A 26,200-nucleotide genomic window follows, 5' to 3' on the forward strand; every position below is an offset into this window, starting at 1 on the left:
GAAGGCATAGACTCATGCCAGTCCAGTGGAATTGCCTAAACCATGGTGGCAGAAAGGAGACCTGACAATTGAGTAGAATCTGAGCTATTTCTCCACGGTGTATGGAGGTCTCTGAAAGGTCAAGGACCTGAAGGCACTACCAACTCTTCACTGGGGAAGGGATAAGGAAGGGCTGGAGGGGGTCACTTGTAACTATGACCAAAAGCAATCTTTCTTTATTGGGTAATCCGTAACATGGAAAGGCTATTCAGCAAGAATATAGTGTTGATTTAGGTAGAATCAACCCCACTGGTCCTCATAGGGAAACATATCTGGTCAGAAAGGTGTGCTAATTCATAGGCCTGGCACAGACTTTCAATGAGATGGCCATTTTATAAGCCAGGCAACCAGGAAGCCATAAAAACAGTCCTATAGACCAGTTAAGACAGCTTCCCTGCCTTTTAGGAGAAAACTAGCCAAGCTCACATGGCAGAGATCCTAGTAGATGTTATTCCTATCGCAGCATCCAAAATATGTTCTTGTTCATCTTATAGTCTCATAGATCTTGATGGAGTTGATTGGGGAAAATCATGAAACAATGGTCCATTAGTTCAGCAAGGCTGATTCCTGTTGTGGAACAAGGAAGGAGTCACTTGTTGATCAATGAGAAGCCTGGCTAGTCCTGAGTGCCAAAGTCTTCCGGGTATCTGCTTCGGGCCATCCTCACTGGTCTGAAACCATTCTTTCAGTTTAACTATTTGCTTGAGGGTGATGAAACCTGATGATGGCAATTCAGATGGAAAAGGTTCCTGTTCACAAATTCTTAACTGAGTTGAGGTAAAGGCAGAGCCATTGTTAAAAATAACAGCACTTGACAATTTGTGTGTTGTGAATAACTGGTATAATGCTATGATTATTGCATCTGAGATTTGAGATGAGACTAGGAGCATTCTGAGCCATTTTGAGAAGGATTCTGCCCCAATTACGGTGGAAAGGGAACAAATATTTAAGTACCAAGCACTGTGCTAAATGCTTTACAAATGATTAATTCATTTAATCCTCACAACCCTATGAGGAAACAGGCAGACAGAGGTTGTGACTTGCCCAGGGTCACACATTCAGTAAGTAGCTGGGGCTCGATTTGAACTCAGATCTTCCTAACTCTAGATCCAGCACTCTATCTACCACTTCACCTAGCTGCTCCTAGAATTTTCCTCCAAAATCAGTCGGGAATTTTGATTCAGGATTCTTGGTCACTTCCCACGGGAAAGAGGACACCTTTGGCAGGTTATTCTGAGTAACCTGATATTTTCTGTTCTCCTTCGCAATTTTTTAGATATCGATTCAATTTTAGCCTAGGGGAAAACAATTGTTTTCAATGCTTTTTATGTGAACAGTTCCCAAGTAAATTGTGTGGAGAGTGACTATGATAACATGATTATAGTCTTTGAGAATAATAAAGAAAGCTCTCCATCAAGTCATCCTTTATGGACAGATGACTCAGGTCAGCAACATGCAGATAGCTTGAATTTCTCAGTTTTTCCACCAACTGTGCTCTCTCTACTTAATTCAATAGATGGATGAGTCTGGGGACCCCCTCCCCCCAATTAATTGTGTTAATGATTAACCTGAGGGAGTGGGTCAGAGAGGTCATAGAATGGCTTAGATTCCAGGGGAGATGTCACAACTTAATGTGGCACCTGAGGGAGCAGATGGCTTAGGGCATTGGCATTTGATCTAGCTTAAGTGAGCTTGAAGATATGCACATATAGGCATGATCATTGAGTAGAAGACCTCACTCCCATAATATACACATAGTTACAAAATTAAGGGTGGAGGATTACCCTTTGAGCAGTCCCTTAAGAAGCTGGTAATGAGAAGTAGACTTAGCTGTAAAGACAATGGTGAAATGGCTTGAACTCCATGAGAGCAGCATGTGATTCTTTATCCCCTCATGTTGAGCTCTACTAGGGTAGCTGGGCATTACTCTTTTTAGTAGCAAGGCTGCTGCTCTGTGCTGTCTGGCATTTTGGGACCCACTGCCTTTCCAAGGACATAAGGTGAAGTGCCATGCTATTTCCAAAGCATAAATCGGTAAGTAGTTACTGTTCCAGAAGGTGTCTCCACTCTGGTAGATGAACGCTTTCCTCACCTCTGCCTCCTAGAAGCTTAGCCTTCTTTCAAGGTCTTGTTCAGTTGGCGCATCCTTCAGAAAGCCTTCCCTCGTTCTCCTTTCCCAGTTGCTAATGCTTTCTCCTTCTTCAATTTTCTTTAAAAATTCTTTTCTTTTTAAAAAATTATTTATTTTATTTTTAATTTATGAAATAAAACAAGCATTTCTATAACAGTAGAATAAAAAAAAGATTGCACATGAAACTGCAAATTATGTACAACTTGTTATTCCTTTAAAATCTTTAAAATATAGAATAAAGTTATCATGTAACTTTTTTTATTCCCTCTCCCCTGCCCTAGAGATGACTACCATTATACACACATATATATATATATATAAAATCATTTTATACATATTTCTATTTATCAGTTCTTTCTCTGGAAGAAGATAATGTCTTCCTTCATAAGTTCTTTGCGGTTAATTTGGGTATTTATAATAGTCAAAATGACTTGGTCGCTCAAAGTTGTTCTTAAAAAAATATTGCTCTTACTGTATACAACGTTCTTTTGATTCTGCCCATTTCGCTCTTCATTATTTCATGCAAGTCTATCCATGTTTTCTAAAATCAATGAGTTCATCATTTTTTATAGTATAGCAGTATTCCACCACAATCATAGACCACAGCTTGTTCAGCTATTCCCCAACTGATGGGCATCCTTGAAATTTGCAGTCCTTTGCCACCCCAAAGAGAGCCGCTATAAATATTTTAGAACATATTGGTTCTTTTCCTTTTCCCCTAATCATCTTTGGAAATAGGTCTATTAATGATATTACTGGTAGAGGGTCAAGGGTATAGACAATTTAATAACTCTTTTGGCATAATTCCAGTTTGCTTTCCAAAATGGTTGGAGCAGTTCACAGTCTCCCAATTTCTCCACATCCTCTCCAAATCCCCCAAACTCAAAAAAGTTAGTTGAAACAATTAATAATTTTAGCAAAGCAGCAGGATATAAAGTAAATCAATATAGATCATCAACATTCCTATATATCACAAACAAAACCCTGTGAGAAAAGATAATAAAAAATACCCTCATTTAAAATAACTTTAGACAGTATAAAATACCTAGGAGTTATACCTACCAAAACAAACCTAGGAACTATATGAGCAAAATTATTTAAAAAAACCCCTTTTTATGGAAATAAAATCAGATTTAAATAATTGGAGAAACATTAGTTGTTCATGGGTAGGCAGCACCAATATAATAAAAATGACAATTTTACCTAAACTAATTTGTATATTCAATGCCATTCCAATTAAATAACCAATTTTTTTTTCTAAATTAGAAAAAAAAGAATAACAAAAATCAATAAAATCAAATGAACTAATAAAAAATGTAAAGGAAGGAGGCTTAGCAGTATCAGGTCTTAAACTCTATTCTAAGGGAGTAACTATCAAAACTATCTGGCACTGGCTAAGAAATAGAAAGATAGTTCGGTGGAACAGAGTAGACATATAATTTACAGCAGCAAATAAATACAGTAACTTGTATTTGACAAGTATAAAGACTTTGTGACCCCATTTTTTTTTTTGGCAATTGGGGTTAAGTGACTTGTGCAGGGTCACACAGCTAGTAAGTGTCAAGTGTTTCATCTGAGGTCAGATTTGAACTCAGGTCCTCCTGACTTCAAGGCCAGTGATCTATCCACTGCGCCACCTAGCTGCCCCCATTTGGGGTTTTCTTGGCAAAGATCCTGGAGTGGTTTGCCATTTCCTTTTCCAGCTCATTTGACAGATGAGGAAACTGAGGCAAATAGGGTTAAATGACTTCCCCAGGGTCACACAGCTAGAAAGTATCTGAGGCCAGATTTGAACTCAGGAACATAAATCTTCCTGACTCCAGGCCTGAAACTCTGTCCACTGCCTAGCTGCCTCTCTCCCTTAGGACACAGCAACTCACCCTTAGCCCTCCCTGGTGTCTAGACTCTTTTCTACTGTGACCACCTCTCTGTGCCCTCTGGAACCCTTCTCTATGTGGTTTAGTGGAATGATCTTTGAATTTACAATCAGAGGATCCCAAATCAGAACCCCTGGTTCTTCCACTGTGGCCTTGGCAAGCCACTTTATCCTGGTTAGACTAGATGACCTCCAAAATTTTTTCTGGCTCCAAATATATGAACCTAGATCATCATTGTCATCATCATCATCATCATCATCATCATCATTGTCATCATCATCATCATCGTCATCATTGTCATCATCATCATCATTGTCATCATCATTGTCATCATTGTCATCATCATCATCGTCATCATCATTGTCATCATCATTGTCATCATTGTCATCATCATCATCATCATTGTCATCATCATCATCATCATCCTCGTCATCATTGTCATCATTGTCATCATTGTCATCATCATCATCATCCTCGTCATCATTGTCATCATCGTCATCATTGTCATCATCATCATCATCATCATCTCCTTATTCTTCTTCCAATTGCATGTAAAGACAATTTTTAATATTCATTTAAAAATGTTTGAAGGGCAGCTAGGTGGTGCAGTGGAAAGAGCACTGGCTCTGGAGACAGGAGGACCTGAGTTCAAATCTGGCTTCAGATACTTGACATTTACTAGCTGTGTGACCCTGGGCAGGTCACTTAACCCCATTGCCTAGCCAAAACAAACAAAAAAAGGTCGAGTTCCAAATTTTTTCTCCCTCCTTTCATCCCCTCCCCCTCCCTAAAGCAGTAAGCAATTAGATTTAGGTTCTATATTAGACCTTTCCTCCTCAGATTCCTTCCATCTTTGGGTGCTCACTGGGGCCCAGCTTTCTCCTGAGACATCAACCTCCTGGCAGCTTCTCTAAGGCTGTCTGCTCATTCCTTCATGCTCGTGACATGTAGGACCACAAGGCAGATATGACATACTCCTTGGTCTTTACTGACACCCTCAGACCTTTCCTCTGCCACTTTTACTCAATAATTATTTTCTTCTCCTTTAAAGTTCATTCCTTTCTGTCTGGACCCTTGTTGCTGTGAGGCCCCCAAGGCCACCCTTTTTCCCAATAAGTCCAGTATCTGGCTCAATTTTCTCGCCAGTCCCTTAAATCTCCTTAGCTCCCATGACCTCTGGCTTTCTGTTAATCTCAACCATGCAACAGAGCACTCATACTTTAGCATCCTCATCCCACTACCCTGGTTGACTGAATTTTCCCCAGGTACTAGAATTCCTAGTTATGACTCTGCTTCTAAGTACCCCAATTCCACATATTTCAGCTCAGTGCCTCGTTTTACTGTACCCCTAAATATGCTCCTACCTTCTTTGTGATCATTCTTCTCCACCCTGTGTTCCCTATAGAAAGGTGGGAAGGAAGTCTTCTTATCTAAGTGGTGTGGCATAATGGATAGGGCACTGGACTTGGATTCATAAGACCTGGATTCAAATCCTGCCTCTAAGATATACAGATTATATGACCCTAGGCAAATTCCCAAAATTAGTGCCTTGGGCAGCCCTCTAAGACCATAAATTGCCTTTGGTAGAAAGAGCTAACTCACTGGGCATCCTCTTGTCATTACTATTCAGCTTCAATAGAATACTGTCCTTTTTAACCCAGTGAGTGTCGTGTTGAGTGTTGGTAAGCAGAAAAGGGATAAATAGACGTCAGTGCTGCAAAACCCGTCTGGAAATCATTGTCTTTTGCAACTCTTGGAATTAAAGTAGCAGAAAACATTCGACACTTCAAGGGGACTAAAAATGACAATTTGTACTGTACCATGGTCAAGACGTGGAGAGAGGGCAAAAAAAAGATTTAGGAGTTGGTTACATAAAATTCCTCCTTACCAAGAGCATGCCAACCTTGTTTTCACTCAGGATACTGGTTAGCTTTGTGTTCTGGTTACAGTCTGTTCTGTGCTGGATTTCCCTAGAGCTGGGGGATTTTGGCCTTTCCCATGACAATGGCGTTACCACCAAGGTCATGCTTTTTTTGTTAGGCTTCCCTGAGCCCTCTTCTATATGTCTCTCTGTCTCTGTCTGTCTCTCTCTCTGTGTCTGTCTCTGTCTCTCTCCCCCTCTCTCTCTCCTTTCCTCCCTTCCTCCCTACCTCCTTTCTTTCCTTCCCTTTTTTTCTTCCTTCCTCTTTCCCTCCCTCCCTTCCTCCTTCTCTTCCTTCCTTCCATCCTTCCTTCCTTCTTTCCTTCCTTCCTTCCTTCCTTCCTTCCTTCCTTCCTTCCTTCCTTCCTTCCTTCCTTCCTTCCTTCCTTCCTTCCTTCCTTCTTTCCTTCCTTCCTCCTTACCCCCCCTTCCCCTTCTGTTCCTTGTCTCTATCTGTCTGTCTGTCTGTCTGTCTATTGCGCTGCTTTGGAAACACCAAACAAGCAATAACTCCTTTCTTCAAATGCAGGAACTCTTTGCTTATATAACAGCCAAAGTTAGAGAAGGCCAGGTTTACCCTGACCTAAAGGATCGCAATATCATAATCATGCTCTCCTTTTCTTTGCTTATAGTGGTGGCCTGAAGAGAGCACTGAAGGAGGAGAAATGGATGCTAGCTCAGGCTCTGCAACTAAGTAGCTCAGGCAAGCCGCGTCCCCCTCGACCTGCCCCTGCCCTCCTCCCATTTCTTTAACATTAAATTCTGGAGAAAGATCAGTTCTGGATACCCCAGTTTAGGAAGGACACTGGGAAACGCTGGAGAAAATCCAGAGGAAGACAACAAGAAGGGTGAAGGGCCATGAGATCATGATGCAAGAGGACAGGCTGGGGCAGCTAGGTGGTGCAGTGGATCGGTCACTGACCCTGGAGTCAGGAGGACCTGAGTTCAAATCCGATCTCAGACACTTGACACTCACTAACTGTGCATCCCTGGGCAAATCACTTAACCCCATTGCCTAGCCCCAAAACAAAGAGGACTGGTTGAAGCAACTGGGGATGTCTAGTCTGGAGAAGAAAAGATTCAGAGAAGGCCTGGAAGCTGTTCTCAAGCATTTGAAAGGATGTTCTGTGGAACAGAGATCAGTTTTGTTCTTTCTGACCCCAGATGGCAGAACTAGGAGTGATGAAGGGAAGCTGCAAAGGGGAGGGAGAGAAGGAGGGAGGGAGGAAGGAAAAAAAGGAGGAAGGAAGGAAGGAAGGAAGGAAAAAAAGGAGGGAGGGAGAGAGGAAAGGAGGGAGAAAGGGAAGAATTTAGGCTTGATGTCAGTAAAAAGTTTCTAGCAAATAGGGCTACTAAAGAGTGGAATGGTCTGTCTTTGGGGATGGGATGTGTGTGTGTGTGTGTGTGTGTGCATGTGCTTCTCTCCATTCCCCCCATATATCTATGTGTATACATACACACACATATGTGTGTGTGTGTGTGTTGTGTGTGTGTGTATAGGTAGATAGATAGATAGATAGATATATCTACATACCCTATCTTTCTCTCTCTCTCTCTCTCTCTCTCTCTCTCTCTCTCTCTCTCTCTCTCTCTCATGCGCTCCTGTTGGGATTCATTTTCAGTGACGGGTTGAACATGACAGCCTCACAGTGTCCATGATCGTTTATATGCCAAAGAAACTTTTGACTTGGGGCAGGCATCTGTCTTGCTTGATATTACCATCAAGGACACATCTCTCTCTCTCTCTCTCTCTCTCACTTTTGAGGCACAGGACATTTTTAGCCTCTGGGTAGCATATGTGTGGTTTTTAGTTTGCATTAACTGGAAAATTTGTATGTGTAGACCAGAAGTGTCAAACACATTGTAGCCCAGACCTCCTAATGGAGGCCTGAACCAGATTAAAATGTAATTGAGAAATACCTAACAAAATAAATAAAAATACAATAGAACATAAATAATGATAACATGTGGTTTCCTAAATCAATGAGCAGCCCACAGGGATTCTGTGTATGGCTTTGTGGCCCCTGTCTCTGGTAAAGTTTGGCCCCACTGGCACAGACCCAGCCTCAGCCTATGTTGACACGCTGTCAAAACTGGCTGAAATGTGAAAAAAGGAGCTTTCCGCTGCATTGTTTTGTCTCTACAAGACATGAACAACTTGTTGGTCTGTTTTGGAGATTGAATTGATCTGAATTGTGACTGAATTGACTGGCTTCCTTGGTTGTTTTGGTAGACACAGCCCTGGTCCAAGGGAGTGGCCTGTTCCCTGGGAGAAGCCAGCTCTGTGTGTTTACAGGTGACCCACCTGCTGTTTGGGTTCCTTGGCCAATCTATTGTGTAGAGTAAAAGGTTGAGGCTATTTCTAGCTTAATGTTTATAAGCACAGCCCCCCCAAACCTCCTTCCCTGGGACATGTGATTAGTTAATCAATAATAGGAGCTGGCTTATTCTGTGTCTGGGTCTCCTGAGAGCAGTGTCACCCAATACTGGCTTGGAATGATTTGGCCAGCCAGTAAGGGAATGTTTACAACTTTCTGCCTTCAAAGCTCTCAACCTAAGAAGGCTTCCCCACTCATTAACAATGGTGGCCAGATCTAAAACAAAGAAATTATTCACTGTAGCTTGTATTTCTAACTGGCCATTTGTGGTCAGGGACTTTACAAATACCGAATAACTCAACAACAATAACATGACCGACGTAAGTAATGCCCATAAACTTTACACAACCTCAAAAATGACAGCACAGTGAGAAATTAATCAGGTGCTAAGATTTATATGTTTCTTTTCAGTGGGTCCAGTTTCCTTCTGTAAATGCATGAGAAGCCTTTCATTTAACCATTTCTTACCACTTGTGGAACAGATGCACAGGATAATTGGTCCTTTGCTGTTAGTCCATCATGGCTGGATGGCTGGAATAGACATTTATTAAGCGCCTACTGTGTGGCAGGCACTGTGCTAAGCACTTTACAAATATTATCTCATTGGATCCTCATAATAACCCTGGGAGGAAGGTACTATTATCATCACCATTTTCCAGTTGAGGGAACTGAGGCAGACATTGATTAAGTAGGATTCCAGAGCTAATAAATAACTGAGGCCAGATTTGAACTCGGGTCTTCCTGACTCCAGACATGGCACTCTATTCACAGCACCCTCTAGCTCATGAGGGAAGGCTGAGAGTATTTCGTAGGATCAAGAATGTAGAGCTGGAAAGGAACTTTGAGACTATTTATTTCAACTCCCTCCTTTTAAAGATGGAGAAACTGAGGCCCACAGAGGTCTCTTGACTTAGTTTACATAGGTAATACATGGCAGAGTTGGGATTTGAACTCAGGTTCTCAGAATCCAAATCTGGTGATTTTCTGAAGGCATGACTCTTTTCCTTTATGGCTTTAGTCAGCTGCAACCTCCCCTGTTTAGCCCTCATGCTTCCTTCCTAGCTAATGGCATTTTCTTCTTCTTTAAATATTCCTGTAGGACTTTGTGTGGTTTCTCCTTTTGTCCTTCCACCTTTATTTTATATCTCATTTATTTCTGTGCACATGGTAATCCCCTGGGAGAGAGTGCAGTCTCTGCCAGGGTCAAGACAATTTTCTTTTTGTTTTTGTGCCCTTTGTACCAAACCCAGAATCTTGCACATAGTAGCACTCACTAAACATTTTTTCCATTGAATTGAACTGCGACGTTTCAAGGTTACAGGGGAGTATTGGGCCTTTGTCATATTGCTGAAGATTGGTCCTTTGCCTTCTGGAAAACCCTTCCAAGAGTCGGGGCAGGGCAGAATGTATGGATGTATTATAGCAGAGTTACTGAGATGTTAAGTTCTATAGAGTTTTTTCTAGGTAATATTTACAAAAGGGAGATATTGAGCATGAATATAGTTTTGTGCATGTAGTCAGTTTGCTACAACCAATCAACCAATACATCAACAAGCATTTATTAAGGACCTACTATGTGCCCGGCTATCTTTAGCATCCAATAGGAAGGAAAATTCAGTGCTATAGAGTCATAGAGCTGGTAGGGACCTTATGGATTGTCTGCTGCCATTCCTTCCTTTTTAGCAGTGGGGAAACTGAGGGTCAGAGTAGTTGTACTTTATCCAAGGCTGTTAGGGGCAGAGCCAGAACTAGAACAACCCTGGTCATTCTGATGCTTTGTCCCATGTTCTTTCCAGAATCATAACTATCATGGCAAACAGGACATTGCCTTAGGGCACTGACACAGGGGAATGCCCTTCCTTCCAAGGTCACAAGCTTAACTCCTTCTCCCAGGGGCAAGTCGCTATGGTGCTTCTTTCCCAGACTTACCAACCCCCACCTCAACCCCAATAAGGGTGAAGATTGGTGGATGAGCCATCCCTTTTGTAAGCATGCTTTCATGAGTGGCCTCACTGACCTCTGCATCCTTTTTGTAACCTTCTGGCCATCACATTGTGCTGTGCTGTCACTACCACTACAATGTCAGGCAGTTAACTTACCACTGCAGCTCTTCCTCCTCCTATATTGTCCTCTTTTCTTTGAGGCAGCTAGGTGGTAAAGTGTTGAACTTGAAATAAAAAAATTCCTAATTCAAATCTGTTCTCAGATGCTTACTTACTATGTGACCCTGGGCAAGTCTCTTAATCTCTGTGCCTAAGTTTCCTCATCTGTAAAATGGGGGATAATAATAGCACTTACCTTCAAGGGCTCTAATGAGTATAAAATGAAATTATAGTTGCAAAATTATTTGCGAGGCTTAAAGCACTATATAAATGCTAGTACTACCAATATTTCCATCATCACTGCCACCCTCTCTCTCCCCTCCATCTGCTGGTGAACAGTTCAGAGGCACCATGCTTTCCATTCTTTAACTTTTTTTTTTTTTGCATCAGGTGAAAACCTCACCCTAGTCTGGGTCCTTCTACCTTACCACTCCGGCAAATTGGTTTGCTATAAAAATGTCTTTACAGCCAGTACAACCAGTCTCACTCTTGGATTCCAGTTTGATTAAAATGACACAGATTGGCTGATATTTCTTCCCCACCCCGTACCTCCACCCCCAGCACTTGATAATGACTAGTGAAGCAGAAAAAAAATTTACCTTTGCATGTGTTCTTACACTGATTAATTGACCCTCCCCTGGATGATGGACAGTTTTTCTTCCTTGCAGTCCACTTATATTGGTTTGTTTTGTTTTTCTTATTTTTTTAGGCTTTTCTGTCATGGGCTTCCTTGTTTTCACCTTTCACATTTCTCTTTTGGATAGGTTTGCTTTAGAAGAGAAAAGTTGAGAGAATAGTGGAAACAACTGATTCCTGGGTAGTTTTACCAGGTGAATAATGAATGAAGAGGAGGAGGAGGAGTCTGTCAGTATAACTCTTTTACTCTAATTGATCATTTTGTTTGCTGAACCCTTGAAGCTCAGTCATAAATTCAAGGCAATAGATATTTATTAACAACTATTGTGTGTCAGGCACTGTGCTAAATGCTGGGGTACAAAGATAAAAATGAAAACAGTTTCTGCCTTCATGTAAATTATATTCTACTGGTGGGAGAGCAGGAGAGCAACATGTACACAGATTTAAATTAAATTAGATTAAAATTAAATTAAATGCAAAATTAATCCAAAATTGTTTCAGATGGAAAGCATTACCATTTGGTGGGATCAGAAAAGGCCTTGTATAGCAGGTGGCACTTGACTTGAGCATTAAATAGAGTTAGGAGATGAGATGAGGGGAGCTTTCTGGTCCTGGGGGCAGCCTATTGCAAAGAAAGGCAGGTTGGTGGGTGTGGGGAGTGGCCCAAGGGAAGAATGGAGGGGAAGAAGCTGTATTAGGGAAGCTGGGGCCAATCATTAAGTCCCAGCTGGATTCGGTGCAAAATTGGAAATTGTATTCTTATGAAAGTAAGCAAGATAGCCAAAAGTTTGAGTTGAGTTTAGACTTGAGATAGAAGCTCTGTTCATAGGATGCTGGCATTTGAACCCCCAAGCAGCTGCTTTCTTCCCATCTTGCAAAGGACCTCTGAAGTCAGTTAGCCAAGTTTGTACCTGCTCAGGATTTCCTTTTAAGATATCTCCAACAAGCGGTCATTCAGACTTCTCAAGACGACCTCTTGTGAGGAGGAACCCACTGGCTCCCAAAGGTAGCATATTCCATTTTTGAAGGACTCATTGTTTGGAAGTCTTTTTTCTCACATCAAACCTGAATCTGCTTCTTGAAAGGTTCTTTCTATTGCTTTGAATTCTGCTGTGTGGTGTCAAGTATAATAATCCTAATACCTCTACGAATAACCCAAGACAACTATCATATTCTATCTACTTAAAAGGAGGACTTCAAGGAAAGGCTGGATGGCCACTTTTGGCTAAGTTATAGTGGAGATTCCTTTCATGTATTGTTGAACTAGAGGGCCACTGACATCTTCCAAATCTATATTCTCTGATTCTGTGGATGGGAGTGCTAGACCATTTTTGAGAGAGTATGGAGAGTGGAAGATGATGCTGCATGAAGGGGAAAGTGTCCCTATTTCCAAAAGAAAGAAAAAGAATAGAATTTACATATAATAGGCCAGTGAGCTTATCCTTGGTTCTTTTTTAATTAAAAATTTTTTTTCTTATTTTTGATTCTTGAGAAAATCCAAATGCATTATTAAAGAGATGGTTTGTGAGCATTTAGAAAGGAAGAAATGATCACCAAAATGGCTTTATCAAGGACTGTTTAACGTCATTTGCTTTTTTGACAGGGTTTGTTTGGCAGACCATGGCAACGCTACAATCATTTCAACAAAGCATATGATCTTTGTAGAAAAGATGGAGAGATGTGGACTGGGTGATAATACACTTCAACGGGCTCAGAACAAATTGAACGACTATGTTCTGAAAATAGCTATTAGTGGGTGAGGTCTCCAGTGAAGCGCCTCAGGAGTTTGGTCCTATATGTTTAATATGTAATATTAAACCTTAATCACTGAATGGGCACTGCCTCAGTCAAACTAAGACCTGTTAAAGACCTTAGTTTGAAAAGGCCAATGTCCTCCTCTGCAGCCTGGGCCACCTTCAGTCCTCCTGATTCCATATCTGGCCACTGCACTCAGATGGCTCTGGAGGAGAAAGTGAGGCTGGTGACTTTGCACAGCCCTCCCTCACTTAAATCCAATTCACTTGCAAGTCATGGCATCATCTTCCTGATGTCATGGGCCTCTTCGAGAATGAAGGACAAACAGCAAGCAACAACAGCAAGCAGCGGCCACACAAATCAATATTTTTATCAATTGCTTAGATGAAAGCATAGATGTAGCTTTATATAAAGTTTGCATAGAACACAAAAGTTAGATGAGAGAGATGTTAGAATAAAGATCAAGAAGAATCTCAAGGGGTTGGAACATTGGACAATTTAGGAAGATGGAATTTAATGGGGACAAATGGAAAGTTCTATACTTAGAGCCCAACATTATCTTCTCAATTACAAGTTAGGTTAGCTATAAGCAGTTCCTCAGGAAAAAGATCTAGGAGGGTTTAGTGAATTACAAACTCAGTAGGAGACAGCAGTGTGACATAGCGGTCAGAAAAGCTAGTGCCGTCCTATGCTGCCTTGAGGTAGATGCATAATGTCCAGAGTATGGGAGGAACGATTGAAAGAATCAGAGATAAGTAGTCTAGGGAAAAGGAGAATCAGAGAATCAGAGAATTTAGACTTGGAAGGGATGTCAGTGGCCATCTAGTCCAACAAATACATGAAAGGAATCCCTATTGTTAACTTAGCCAGAGGCCATCCGACCTTTGCTTAAAGTCCTCCTCTTAAGACTTAGGTAGAATATGATAGTTGTCTTGGGTTATTTGTAGAGGCATCAGGATTATTATACTTGACACCTCAGACCAGAATTCAGAGCAATGGATAGAACTTTTCAAGAGGTAGATTTAGGTCTGATGTATGAAAAAAGACTTCCAAACAATTAGTCATTCAAAAATGGAATATGCTACCTTTGGGAGATAGTATATTCCTCCTCACAAAGGGTCTTCTTGAGAAGTCTGAATGACCGCTTGTTGATGTTTTAAAAGGGAAATCCTGAACAGGTATAAATTGGGCTAATTGACCTCAGAGGTTCTTTGCAAGATGGGAAGAAAACAGCTGTTTGGGGGTTCAAATCCCAGCATCCTATGAACAGAGCTTCTATCTCAAGTCTAAATTCAAACTTTTGGCTAGTTTGCTTAGCTTCATAAGATTATAATTTTCAATTTTGCACTGAATCCAGCTGGGAATAAATGTGTGGTTCACTTCTCAGAAAAGTTCTTTTCTCTACACATATTCTTTACTAATTAGAAACTCCAGAAGGCTTCTCTGTATACTCTATCTCAAGAGACAACTGTTGAGATGCATCTTCCCAGCTCATCAGCTAATTTCATTCTCCTTTTCCCTCTAGACAGTTTGTGGAAGATGGAGAAGTATCAAATTCCTTCTCAGTGCTAATTTTTGGATCCTTTAAAGATTTTGAGCCCCTAGGATGGAGAGTATTCTGAGTTTAGTGTTTTTCATAGAACCATTGTAAAGGAATTTATTAGCTGAGTGCTAATAAAATCTATACATGCACCGGTCAATTAAATCATCATAATGGGGCTATACCTTATTAGCCCCATGAGGGTGAATGCAAACAAAAGCATAGAAACTATGGACCCAAGAGGTGGAAATCAAACATGCTTCTTCAACACCCACCCAATGCATCTAAGCAAATCTTTGGATAGGACTCAGAACATTAAGGACATTATAGAGATCTGAGCTGTTTGTCCTAGTTTTACTTGACAAATGACATTGCTAACACCAATCCCCCCAGAGGGAGATCAACCCTCTGTTAAAAAAGCTCTGGCTTTTGGTAAAATTTTCCTGATCCTTGGCCTGGATTTTCCTTTGCTTTCGTCCAATCCCTCCTAGTTACCACTTCTTATAGAGCCACTCTAAAAAAAAAAATCCTTTGTGGAATTTAGTTTCGCCTTTCACATGCTCATGGGTATTTATACGCTTCTTTAAATGCCAGTTGGCCAAGTCCTACATATTAATTTTTTTTTTTACTCTCTTCCCATAGATGAATAATGCTGGTACTTTGATCCTTCTCTCCTCTCCAATTCTAGAAAGACCCTGAAGCAGCCTGTGGGAGGGGCAACCCTCCTTACTTCTTTCTAACTGGGGAGGAGGGGGACAGTGAATGCAGGTACTTAATACTTTATTTATCCTAGCACAAGTGCACCACTTTCCTTATTGCAAGACACAGAGGAAGTTGTGGTTTGAAAGGTTATTTGGATGGAAGGGATGAAAGACTTGCATGGGGGAAGCAGGGGATGACAGAAAGTCATATCAAAGGCTTGGCTCCTCCAACAGGGCCTTCTGGAATTTCCTTGACTTGGACTCCATCCCTTTTCCAAATAAAAGTGGATAAATAGATCTTGAAGAACACAAAGCTGGGGTTTGTTTAACCTGACTGTTTTCATTTGATCACTTCAGTATTGGTCTTCTAGTGGAATTTGGTTTTCTTGGCCCTTGCTGGAAACCATCATTTGATCTTCTCCTTTATGGAGGTACGTGGAGGACAAATGCATTAGTGTTGGTAATGGGTGTTGAAAGACCAAGTATAAATCCATAGTAAGGTGGTGATCATTTGGCTCCAATCTTTCAAAGCTGTGTTTCTCTTATTATCCTTGCTTCTCTCTCATAATTGTAAGTGTGTTATTCTAAGAGGGGTCTTTATTAGGAACGTGCTGTTTACTACGTGAGGTGCTTTGGAATACAGATGCTAGAGTACTGACAATGTAATCCAAAAAACGAGTGTTGGGGGCTTAGGATAAATTGGGAATGCAGCCTCACTATTTAATTAAAGTGAAGTAGTTACACTGCAAGAGGACATTTAGAAAGCTCGAAGTACTCAGACGAATGACGCTTATTGTCAAAACATTCTCTACCTGCGTCTCCTGGCAGAAGCTCCAGAGTCTACTTGCTCAGGGTGCTGATTAGGAAAAGTGAGGAAGACGAGATCTCTTCTTCTGCCTTCTAGTGTCAAATGCCATTAGGTAGCAGTGGCCAGAGGAAGATTAATAGAGAGCAATTAGGATTTGGAAGCCTGAAAAAGAGTCGGGAAGCACAGATGCAAATAAACAGACTTGGAACTAAAGACTCTCATCATTAAGATGCTGTAGAAAGAGAACTGCTTTTTACTCCAGAGCCCTTTCCATCCACATTTTGCTGTTTGCCCCAGGGTGACTTGCTTAGGGCTCAACCTTGGCAGCCGGGTTGTGGAAGGAAGAACCTGGAGAACTCCAGGGCCATCTTTTGAAACCCATGATGCTCCTTTGATGTAGGGAACCAATCAATCATTTAACCAGCATTTATTAAGTGCCTACTGTATCCCAGGCATTTTGTTAGGCATTCAAGAGTGTGTTAGAGTGAATAGGGAATACATTATCATTTAGGTCTCTCTCTTCATTAATTCATCCCACAAGTATTTAGAAACCTGGCCACTAAGACCCCCTGTCATCTTTGCTTATTTATCAGATGATATTGATTCAGTGTCCAATCTTTGCATTGCTAGATACTGCCCTTATTCATGGGGTGGGGTAAGCTTCTCTCTTTCCCAAAGCATAGCTGCTTTTCTATATCCCTCAATCCACTTCTCTCTATGTATACACTATATATGCCTATCCTAAGATCATAAAATTGAGGCAGCTAGGTGGAACAGTAGATAGAGGGCTGGATATGGACTCACGAAGGCCTGAATTCAAACCCACCCTCAGATATTTATTAGCTGTGTGTCCCTAGGCAAGTCACTTTACTGTCTTTCTCAATTTTCTCACTTGCAAAATGGGGATAATAATAGCTTCTATCTCCCAAGGAAGGCTATTGTAAGGATAAAATGAAATAGTATTTGAAAAAAAAAAACAACCAAGATCATAGGATTTAGAACTTTCAAGGTCCTTACAGGTCATCTGATTCTCGTTTTATAGATGAGGAAATTGAGGCCCAGAAAGGCGACGTTGTCTAAGGACACACAACTAGTTAAGTGCTAGAGCTGGTATTTGACCTCAGGTGTCCTCTGACCCCAGACCCAATGCCCTTCCTATTACACTACACGGATGCAGCTGTTGCTTGACACAGATTCATTGTGTGTTAGTGTTAGAAGAGGCCTTCCAGAAAGATCATCAATGGGGCTACATTTCAGGAATATTCTGGAGAGGACCTTACGTGTTATTGAGTGCTCAAAAAGCAGTCCATAATTATCCGCTTATGGAGACTGATTAGAGGCAGTGTGTTATGATGGATAAAGATCAGTTCTGGAATCAGGAAGACCTGGGTTCAAATTCTGCCTCTAACTCCTAACTCTAACTAGCTCTCTGGTCATGGGCAAGTTAATTAACCTGAAAATGGGGCTCCAGGTAGTTGTCTGAGACTGGAAGCTGCAGACAAGTTGTTGCACTGCACTGGTGGAGAGAGTTTCCATGTTGGGAGTTTCCCACACAGATAAAATCACAGATCCAGACACCCCCCCCAAAAAAAAAAGTGGGGGGAGGATGCAGAGAGTACTCTGAAGACCCTAATGGAGCAGCATGTTAACTCAAGCCAGGGGTTGCTGAGCCGTTAAGCTAGGGTTTGGTTCCCAAGACCATTTGAATTAATTTTCCGCCTTCGGGCCTCTTCTGTTGTCAGGAAGATATATATATATATATATATATATATATATAAATAAATAGGAAAAGGACACGAGAGAAGGTGCCAATGTGGGACATGGAAGAAGGTGCCAGCATTGGCATCAAAAAGGCTAGTAGCCTCTTAGCTGGCAGCAAAACAGGATCGAAACACAGTCCTTGGTCTTTTCAGAACAGCAGATGTTTTGGATCAGGGAAAACTGTCAGTGTGCATAATGGATAATGGAAACTCCTCCATGCTTGCTTGCTAGGGGAAAGAAAATATTTTGCCCTGCTATGTCTTAACAGAAGTTATTATCAGCACTCCTTGGATCTGGTATATGGATGCCAGGGTGAAGGGTGACTGTGGAAAGGAGAGACGATGGGGTTTATCTTCTGTCATAACAATATTTCAGCGTTGGTGGGAAATGCCTGGTTCCACTACCCTTAAACATGGGCAAGGTTATTCAGGATGCAGGCCACGTTACCAGTTCTGTTGTTTTTTGTTTTTCCCCTCTTCTGGTGTCCATTTGTCTCTGCAGCTTCTGAGGAAGTGAAAAGGATTGGTTACCATTGAGTAAACCCCAAGGAAACCAAGGTTTTGAAACTCTCTTACATTAGGCCAGCACCATGCCGAAGCTCAGGGATGAAGGTTGACTCAAATGGAAATTCAACAGGAATCTTTTTATCTTTTTCTTTCTTTCTTTTTTTTGGCTACGCAATCGGGGTTACGTGACTTGCCCAGGGTCGCACAGCTAGTAAGTATTAAGTGTCTGAGGTCAGATTTAAACTCAGGTCCTCCTGACTCCAGAGCTGGTGCTCCATCCACTGCACCCCCTAGCTGCCCCAGGAAATCTTTTTCTTGAAGGGGCATTTGGGAGGCAGTTACCTTGGAGGTGGTTTGCCAAAGGTGCCCAAAGAAAAGATACACTAGAAAACAATACTGGCTCACACATACATGTGTTTTAAGGTTTGTGAAACACTTTACATCCATTATTTCATTTGTTCCTCATCCAACTTTGTCAATGCGGTGCTATTATTATGTCCATTTTACAGATGAGGAAACTGAGGCAGACAGAAGTTAAGTGACTAATAAATGCCTGGGGTGGGATTTTATTTTATTTGGGACAGATAGGTGGCTCAGTGGATACAGTGCTAGGCCTGGATTCAGGAAGAACTGAGTTCAAATCCTACAGGCACTTACTAGCTGTGTGACCACCGGCAAGTCGCTTCACCCTGGTTGCCTCAGTTTCCTCATCTATAAAATGAGTTGGAGAAGGAAATGGCAAACCACTCCACTTGCTTTGCCAAGAAAACCTAAAATGAGGTCAGAATCAGATATGACTGAAAAGCTTTATTCTGAGAAGGGGTCCAGAGGTTTCATTAAACTTATAAGTGGTCCAAAACACAAAAAAGGGTAAGAATCTGCTTCAGAACACCAGAGCATGGTTTTTAACCTGTCCCTAGGACCTAGAACAGTTACAGCTAGAAGTACTCATTTCCAAGCACCGGCCTTGAAGTCAGGAGGACCTGAGTTCAAATCCGGCCTCAGACCAAACACTTGACACTGTGTGACCCTGGGCAAGTCACTTAACCCCAATTGCCTAAAAAAAAAAATTACTCATTTCCATGGCAACGTACCAACTAATGCTCCCAACCCCTTAATCTGGCTAGTCACTCTAATGAAAATCCATAAGTGACCTCAGAAGGCTGTTGAACCCAATCCTCTCATTTTACAGATGAATGAAAGGACTTTCCCAGGGTCACATAGGTAGCAGGGTTCTGAGGGAGGATTAGAACTCAGGTCTTCCTGATTCCAAGTCCATGGCAGTATGGGCACTGTACTTTCAGGGCCCTTAGGGCCAGGATCATTTTAGCTTTACTTCTTTGAAAAGAACACCTGTCCCCAATTATCTTTTGATGTGTTTTTGAGAAAGGGAAAAATGATGAATGAATTAAGAAAGAACTTTTTCTTCCTGGGTTTGAGATAGGGACTTTGAAGACCTTAAGAAGACTTTGCTAAATATTCTCAGGGGTGACTGACACTTGCTAATAATTTTTTAGAAGCCATTAGACTGAAAAAAAAAGTGGCTTTGATCCTGTTCCTTCTGCTGGATTTTTTCCTCTTCTCCCATCCTAAAATTTATACCATGGCAACCCAAGCATCCAAAGTAACACCTTTTTAAAAATCCTCAGAGAAAAGAGAAAAAGGATGATTACAGAGCTCAGCATCCAGTGGGCACTCAAAGCATGAGTAGTTGAATGCATCCTTAAGCTAGTTCTGCTCTCTACCAGAAGTTATTGGCAGTGAATACCGTATATTCATTGCTAGAATTCAAGGACCTGACATTCATAGTATTATGGACTTAGAGGCAGAAGGGACCTTATAGGTAATCTATTTTGCCTCCCCCTTTCTACACCCTCCCTGCCATTTTACAGATGAATAAACTGAGGCCCAGAGAGATTGTGACTTGCCCAAGGCCAGTTAATTGGTAGGACAGTCAAGATTTGAAAACCAAGGTGCTCTGACAATAAATTTAGGGATTTTTCCATTGCAACTGGTACTGTAGGGTGGGAGGCGAGAAGACATAGAAGCTTAGAATAAGAAAAGAAAGGTGTGGAAATTAAGACCCAAGCTTTCATGTTCTTTTTGTTGTTGTTGTCAATTTATTTTGCTTCCAATACACGATGATCTGGATTTGCTTTCTTTTTCAGTTTCTTTTCTGAGGGAATTTAAAAAACTGGATTTTTAAAAATACCATCTTCTTTTCTGAATATATCTTCTTCCTCTTCCATCCCTTCTAATAAAGATTTTATAAAAAGAGGAAAAAAAGCAATCCAGTAAAATGAACACATTAGTGAAGTCTGCCTGTATATGCAATGTTCTACACTCTTAGCCCCCACTTTTGCAAAAGGGAGGGAGGCCTGCTTTCCCTTCTCTCCTCCAGAGCCAAGCTTGATCATTCCAATTACACGTTGTTCAGAGGTAGAGTTTTTTCCCTCCATTTATGTTGATGTAGTTTTACATGTTGTTTTCCATTGCTTACCTCACTCTGCATCAGTTCATACAAGTTTTTCTGTTCGTCTCTGAGTTCTTTTTATTCATCATTTGATTTTTAAGAGATAAATTTCCAAGAGATATTTTGTTGCTTCAAAGATATGAGAGAAAGGATTCCCTCTGAGAACAATGTAAATATCATATGAAGAGAAGCAGAAGAGAAAGAAAGCTTTCTTTGGGGGCAGGTCCAGGTCAAATTATGAAGCAGGCATTTATATTTCTGTGTTCCTCTTTTCACTCTGGTACAATCTTCTAGCAGAAAAATATTAATCCAAAAGAATGAATGTGTTTTCATGATACCTCTTCATTTGCAAGGATGAAGGGCCTTCCAGTTCCCTGGAGTAGTACCCCATGATCCCAAATTATTCCCACCTCTTCATCAAAATTCTAATGATCTTCAGCACTCTGATTTCAACTAGCTGTTTCTTCCTCAATGAAAGGCTATCTGATAAACAAATGTGTAGTAAGATATTGAAAACTCAAAACCACCTAGGGATATTTGCATCTATAGAATTATACATTTAGAGGTGAAAGAGACTTTAAAGTCCAACCCTCTCATTTCACAGATAAAGAAACTGAAGCCTAGATAGGCTAAGTGACTTGCCCAGGACCACACAGCTAGTAAGTGTAGGAAGCATGATTTGAAGTCAAGTCTTCCTGACTCCAACTCATTCACCCTACCTACTACACCATCCTGCTTCAAGATTTAAAAGATGTTTGACCAGGACAGAAGTATATCCAATCCAATCCAGTAAATATTTATAAAACACCTGTTATGTGAAAGGCACCATGGTAGGCATTGGGGATATAATTGATAAAAAGAAAAACAGTCCTTATTCTCAAGGAGCTTATAAACTGAAGAAGGCAGGAAAGTAGCAGGGGGAAATGAAGGACACCAGGGGTTGGTAGCCAACATGAGGGCATCTTGTTCTGTGGAGTTGAAATCAGGCAGAGTAGCAGACATAAAGTGGAGTGAGCTGAGTTCAGTTTCTTCCATCTATAAAGGAAGGTTTTGGGAGGAGTTTGCCCTCCCACACTCCAGTCCTCCAACAAGACAAAAGAGAAGGCTGAGGGAGGTGGTGGTGATCAAGGTTTGAGTTAGCAGCCTACAGGTGATGTGTAGAAGTGATGAGCTTATCCTGAGAGGGCCATCTTGTTCCATGGAATTGAGACCGGGCAGAGAGAGCAGCAAGTGCAAGGGGAGAATATTAATCCAAATGATGAATGAATGAATGAATGAATGGATGGATGAATGAATGGTATAATTTCAGGCATTGTATAGCAAGTTTATTTATATAGGTTTTCTTTTTGTATAGCAAGTTTATAGAGATATTTGGGAACATAGTTTATCTTAATAATTGTTTAGTACTTTAGTGGGGAATGCTTTCTACCATTATGATATAACACAGGCAACTATAAATGGGGAAGCTCATTAAATAATTTTATGTTTTTCTTTCAGTTGGTTTCTTCTGGTGCTTCTTGTTTACCAACCATTCATTTACCAACCAGTCATTCATCCCAGGCATTTTGCTATCATCTAACCTAATTCCCTTCCTTTCTCTACTTAAAATAATATCCTCTGGAAAGGACCTTCAGAAATCATGCCCCCCCCCCCCAACACCAAGAGAGTTAATCCATTTAGTTTTGGAACTCTTGTCTGGAGGATGAGTTATTCTGATTGGTTAGTAAATAAGTACAAATTAATCTGACCCATTACATCTACTTGGCCTTAGATCATGCTTCATTGCCCATCCATCCATCAATTTATCCTGGGCATTTTGCCATCTACTCTGTCACTCCCCTCTGTATGTCTCCTCCATATTAGAATGTGAGAAAAACGATTATTAATAACCGATTATTAATATTGGGAGAGATCCAGGGTTTTTTCCCTTTCTATTTCCTTATTCAAAGCCCAGCCTTTCAAGAACATTTCTGACCTTGCCCAAAGAATTCACCCCACCCAGACCATCTTATTTCAGAGGAATTCTTACCCACCATTGTTCATTGTTCATAGACTGGGTGGAGAATAGACCCTTTTGTATATGGTTGCCCAATGTGGGAGTGGTCTGGCTTGAGATGAGTCTGTGTTTCAGTGATCAGAGTCAAGTCCCCAGCCCCTTATTAGAATAAACTCACCTCTCATTATAGCATTCATTCTCTTATTAATTGCTAACCAATCAGAGTTGATTTCTACCCATTAAGGACAACCTCTTCAAAACTATTTAAGCATTCCAGGGCCTCCAAGGTTTGTCTTTAGTTTTCGAGACAACCACTGACCTTAATTTTTATTGATTATTTGTTAGTCATATTTAATACATTGATTATTAATTACTGTCTCTTGGACTTTTCATTCATCACACATGTAAGCTCTTTGTGAGTAGGATTGTCTCACTCAAATTTGTATCCCCAATGCACAGCATAGAATCTGATATGTAATAGGTGATTCATAAATATTCATTCATTCACTCATTCTGATCCCATCACTTGAGTACTACCCTAACTCTTTATCTCTCTCTCTTTTTTGTTTTTTTTTTTTGGATGAGGCAATCAGGGTTAAAGGACTTGCCCAGGGTCACACAGCTAGTAAGTGTCAAGTATCTGAAGTCAGATTTGAACTCAGGTCCTCCTGATTTCAAGGCCAGAGCTCTATCCACTGCTCCATCTAGCTGCCCATTGGCTGAATGCTTTAAACAGAAATAATCTCTGAGCCTATATTGTAGAGCTGCTAGAGAAGGAACATGTCTCACTTATCTCCGTCCTTGTCTTAGTACTTAGCACAGTGCCTCACATATAGGAGACATTTAATACATTATTTGTTGAAGGAATAAATGAATGAATGCATTTTAGCAGAACAAAAAAGTCCTTTCTTTACTTACTTGCCAAATACTGTTGAGCCTCATATCACAGAAATGGTCAGAAATAAAGGTTGTCCAGGCTTCTTCTCGATTTCCCTCTTTTCCATCTGGGTAGCAGAATTTGAGAACAAATGGAGGAGATACAAGTCAGAAAAGGCTGTTGGGAGATGATTTCCTAGGAGACTGTGGAGGGAAAATGCAGAGTGGATTAGATGAGGGAAAGGCTGACACAGGGGGACCAGATTTGTAGAGGGCCTGGCACACCAACAAATAGCATTCCCTTTAGGGCACCACATTTAGAGTTAGAGCACCTGAATTTGAATCTGGCTTTGCTCCCTTATACCTGGGAGACCTTGGGAATATCCCCTCCCCTCTCTAGGCCTCAATTTCCTCATTTGTGAAAGGAGATGAATTCTAAGGCCCCTTTTAGCTCTAAATCCTGTGATCTCCAATTGTTTGCTGTGCCTACCACAGGCATTGACACTCAGTCTTACCTTTTCATTTCTCTTTCAGGGGAAATGGGTGCGAATGTGTTTTTTTTGAAAGGGGGTTAGAACCTCTTTGAAGTCACAGGCATGTGTATCTGTGCCACACACACACACACACACACACACACACACACACACACACTCCATCGTATTGGAATACACAGTATCACATTCTTCTATGTCGTCCATGCGGCTCCAGAACAAATGTTTCCTTTTGGTATTATACCTAGTAAGGGATGACTCAGCGGCAGAAAAGAGTATTTTCTGGGCTGGGGAGACAGGAAAAGAAGAGCCTGTACTCAGAGAACATAACTGGGGCCAAGGCCTGGCAGGACCTGAGAGAGAACAGAGCAGAATACCTGCAGACCTCAGGGAGGAGATGAGGCCAGAGAAGAGATAACTGGAACCCTGGCCAAAAGGAGGGTTCAGTACCTGCTCAGCCTGCAGACCTGCTGGAAACCAACAGGAGGGAGGGGAGTGCCTGGCCAGAGAAACACCAAGGGGAGGGAGGGCATTAGGAGCTTTAAGTGAATTAGAACCGACTCACTCTGGGGTATTCTTGACAGAAGCGTGCTTGGTTCTTCTCCGCCAGGTACTGGTTAAATTTAGGCCTGTTGGAAGTGGAACAGAGTGTAAGATCGCAGAGAAATGTTGGGTGTACTCCTACATGACACCAAAATAGATGAGTACTGATCTCATAAACACCATTATCTGTTGGCAGAGGTTCCGTCTGGCACTGAAAATGATCAGAGATGGGAAGAAATGACAATAACCAGAGGAATCTCCAAAGAGCAATGGGTTGCTCCTCCTGGTGCGGTGCAGAGACTCTTGGGGTCAGAGCTCCTGGGTTCAACTACTTTCTTTTGACACTTATAGTCCTGCAGGACCCTGGGGAATCACGGAATTGCCCTGTGCCTCAAATTCCTTATCTGTAAAATGACATGATTGGGTTAAGATGGCCTTTTGAGACCTCTTTCTAGCTTTAGATCTAGAACATTATGATACCTACCTGCGACAATTGTCACCCAGTCCTATGTTCCAGATAGAGCTGCCTGTGTCTGAAATTTTGGCCACAGAGGACATACACATACACATATTTACATATGTGTACACATGCATATAAATATACATACACATATATGTTTTTTGTTCAGTCATTTCACTCATGTCTGACTTTTTGTGACCCTATTTGGGATTTTCTTGTCAAAGATACTGGTGTGGTTTGCTATTTCCTTCTCCAGCTTGTTTTACAAATAAGGAAACTGAGGCAAACAGGGTGAAGTGATTTGCCCAGGATCACACAGCTAGTAAGTGTCTGAGGTTGGATTTGAACTCAAGTCCTCCTGACTCCAGGGCCAGCATCCTATCAACTGGACCACCTAGCTGCCCACAGAGGTTATATGTACCACTTTAAAAAAAAAAAAAGAGAAAGAAAGTGACCAAATTCTGGTAGCCAAGCATAGATGATCTTATGCAGTGAGGGAAACAGCACCAAGAATCTGAAGAGTTGGAAGGGCTTCAGATGGGGGGCTCTGCCACTTACTAGTTGTGTGATCCTGGGTAGGTAATATGTTCTCTGAGAGTCAGTTTTCTCCTCTGTACAATATATAACATAATAGAAAAATGAGCTGGAGAAGGAAATGGCAAACCTCTCCAGTGTCTTTGCCAAGATGGGATCACAAAAAGTAAGACATGACTGAACGAGGAACCTTAGAAGGCAGTCCAAACTTAAAATGACTTCTTGGGATGAGAGTTGTTATGTTAGGAGGCAGCCCATAGTTGTAAGGAAGCTTTTCTTGCCATGAAGCCTTAATTATTCTTTCTGTGACTTCTACCTCATGCTTAGAGCAGTGTCTTGGGGAGGGGAAAGTGACAAGTAGATCAGACCTAATCTTTCCTCCAACCGTGGCAGTCTGCGAGATCCTTGAAGGCTTTTACTTCGTACCCCCTAAGCCTTCTCTCCTCCATGCTAAACAAATCTTGTGAGTGTATCGAGCAGGATTCAATGAAAGCTCATCGTGGCTTCAGTTTCCTCAATGTAAGATTTACATCAATGCAGCTAGTTCCTAAGGGATTCTAGAAGGGCTTGTGAAATATTGTCTATCAAGTGCTTCAAACTTAGTGCAATTTATTGCCTTTCTCGCTGACAAGTTAATACTAGTAAATACTCTCTTGCTGCTGCAAAAGTTGA

General features: G+C 41.3%; 1 long non-coding RNA gene across 1 annotated transcript; it reads right to left on the bottom strand.

Moving 5' to 3' along the window:
* Window positions 1-11,063: 11,063 nt before the first annotated feature.
* LOC110216514 (uncharacterized) lies at window positions 11,064-24,647 on the bottom strand. Its single transcript, XR_002326794.2, has 4 exons — window positions 24,557-24,647; window positions 23,543-23,704; window positions 15,893-16,050; window positions 11,064-11,217 (listed from the first exon to the last, which is right to left on the bottom strand). It is a non-coding gene; the product is annotated as an uncharacterized LOC110216514 (long non-coding RNA).
* Between the last annotated feature and the right edge of the window lie 1,553 nt (window positions 24,648-26,200).

The sequence above is a fragment of the Phascolarctos cinereus genome, unplaced genomic scaffold (genome assembly GCF_003287225.1).
Source record: "Phascolarctos cinereus isolate Bilbo 61053 unplaced genomic scaffold, phaCin_HiC Scaffold_4;HRSCAF=312, whole genome shotgun sequence".
In the NCBI taxonomy this organism is placed as follows: Eukaryota; Metazoa; Chordata; class Mammalia; order Diprotodontia; family Phascolarctidae; genus Phascolarctos; species Phascolarctos cinereus.